The sequence below is a fragment of the Heptranchias perlo genome, unplaced genomic scaffold, assembly GCF_035084215.1.
Source record: "Heptranchias perlo isolate sHepPer1 unplaced genomic scaffold, sHepPer1.hap1 HAP1_SCAFFOLD_44, whole genome shotgun sequence".
Classification (NCBI taxonomy): domain Eukaryota; kingdom Metazoa; phylum Chordata; class Chondrichthyes; order Hexanchiformes; family Hexanchidae; genus Heptranchias; species Heptranchias perlo.
Window position 1 is genome coordinate 9,675,024 of NW_027139453.1, and position 2,611 is coordinate 9,677,634.

General features: G+C 45.6%; 1 non-coding gene across 1 annotated transcript; it reads right to left on the reverse strand.

Annotated features, from left to right (window-relative positions):
* Positions 1 to 2,299: 2,299 nt before the first annotated feature.
* trnal-cag (transfer RNA leucine (anticodon CAG)) lies at positions 2,300 to 2,382 on the reverse strand. Its single transcript has one exon. It is a non-coding gene; the product is annotated as a tRNA-Leu (tRNA).
* Positions 2,383 to 2,611: the final 229 nt, after the last annotated feature.

The following is a 2,611-nucleotide window of genomic DNA, read 5'->3' on the forward strand; positions in this document are numbered from 1 at the left end:
GTTGGGTTTTGGAAATGGAAACAGTTACACCAGCAGCTTGTGATAGTATTTCCCCGCACTGTTCATTCCATGTTAATACCTCCCCGCACTTGGTGCTTTCATTCTCTGAACAAGTCTTTCGTGTTATTACAGTAAATGTCATTTTGTTTGAGCAGCTTGTATGGGGCGAATGTGACCTAAATTTCAAAGGGAGAAGCAGGAAAGGCAGCGTTGGTCGGCTTGCTTGTAGGAAAATTGCAGCAGGTTCCCTGGTGATCTCGTGGTCAGGATTCGGATGCAGGTCGGGTTGGTTTTTTTGAAGGAACAAATCAACAAGGCCGAAAATCCCATCCAGCCGAATGCATCAAAAAGTGTCCCGTCTTTGTAAAGGACTAAACGTCAGGACTGGGATTGGAACCCACGTCTCCACGTGACGTGAACGCAGCGCCTCAGACTCCCGACTCCTGGCTGCAGTGGTCACATTCTCTCATTTCCAGATAAAAACCCAAATACATTTTCACCCTTTCTGGACTTCGTTAAATGCTTCCTGTGGGCTGAGTGACTGGGATGCAATCTCCCCAGTATTTCCTGCCCATCTGCTCGGTGCATGGGGAGGTTTGACCGGACCGTGGCATCTTGTTTCCCAGGGTGGGGCAGGAATGCGAGGCTGCATTCGCTGCTTTCCACCGGCAGTGGGTGAATGGAGAGAGCGGGGCCGGACAGGCGGCCTCAATGTTGCTGCTTGTCGCGGCCGAACTCACTCCGGGAGCTGTGGAACAGTGAAAAACTGATGGCTTTGTTGCCGCTGATAAAATCCGGTTACAACCTCTTGTTATTAACAGAAGCAGCGCGGCAGGATCATTTAATGATCTCTCACAAATCAACTGAATGTGCAGCTTTGAGAGGGGTTTTCAGCATCATCAGGGCAGGGAATGGGAGTGAGGAAGAGACACTGCCGGTATCTGTGTAGTGTTTGTCTCTGTGTAGAACTGTACAGAGAAAGAAAGAATACACCGAGGCTGTGAGATATTGTATTTTATTCATATTTAACCTCAAAATGAATTCTTCAACTTTTGAATTTTTGCGTCGTTAATGAGGAATGTTTTCAAAATAATTCCACGCAATTTCAAACCCGGGACTTTTTGTATATTAGGCGAGAGTGATAAACATTATACTACGGAAACTCAGCGCTGTAAATTATTATAGGAACAACTCAGAAGAGAACAGCGGTCTGCAAATATTTTCAGTGCGGGAGGCGGATACGAATCCCGTTTCGGAGAATTCACTTTTACAAAATAGTTTACTGTATTAATTACGAGAAACTCAGCAAACTCTTTAAAGAAGATGAATAATTCTTCTATTCGCCATTAATCAACCGATAACTTTGTGCTTCAGACTGATGGAAATCCGAACATGGTTACCGAGTCAGTCAAAGCTCAAATCAGTTTTTGTGTTTTGCATGTGTTGAATTGTTAAATTCCCCACCTCACTAAAACACAACGGTAATTACTGCTCCACTCTATCATACAAGCCCAACTCGTGCCGAATCATTGAAAGAACATTAACTAGTGCCCCCCCACTATTGTACAACCTCAAGTGGTGTATATACAAAGTGTGAGTGTGTTTATTTGACTGTGATATTTCTGTAATAGCAGCCTCCAATCCCTCCGTGTCTATGGAAAGTTTGTTAGTGACGAAAGTCGAATCGCGCTCTGATAACACTGGAGCATCAATGTCCGGGCTCAGGCCACTTGACCACGCTCTATGCCTGTGTTGTCCAATTGAAATTGCTGACTCACCGCGGGTGTGGCTATGGTGATATCGTTTTATCCACATGAACGGATTTTAATAGAAAACATGTCCCACACACAATACAGGGAAATGGACTTCACATGTGTGTATTTCATAAAATCTTTCACCATTCAGTAACCAAGGAAGTGAAACACTCACAAAGACGGAACAACACTCGCACACTCTGCTTTTCATCTTATCATTTTACCAACAACACAAATAGGTTAAAGTTCACATGCAAACCGCATGCAAATATGAGTATTGAGAACACAGGCCGAAAGACTGTGTTCATGACTCATTTTTATTTAGTGGCCAAGGTATTGGACAACACTGGTCTGTTTCACAATGGATTGATGGGACGGGCCGTGTTCTGCTGAACCCCAGGACGAAACATTCTAACAACAAATTGAAATAAACCTGCCGTGGAAGGATGGCGGATTGGTTTTCTGGAAAGAACAAATTAATTGGGCCCAAAAATCGCCTGCAGCCGAAAGAAGTGAAAATCACTCTGTGTTGGCAAAGGTCAAAATGTCAGAAGTGGGATTCGAACCCACGCTTCCAGAGGAGACTGCGACCTGAACGCAGCGCCTTAGACCGCTCGGCCATCCTGACTCAACAATTGCTACTTTAGTAACCCTGATTTTCCACAGAGGCCCAGTGACCGTTTCACTCTGGTTCTTGGTCATTCCTGGAGGGAGACCGGGTGAAAGGAATACCAGTTCCCCAGATCTCCCTGTGCCTGTGCTCGGTCTATGGGGAGGTTTGGTCGCGCGGTGGAATATTGTTTCCCGGGGAGGGGCAGTAACGCGCGGTTTGAGATTGGATTCGGAGCTTTCCGTCC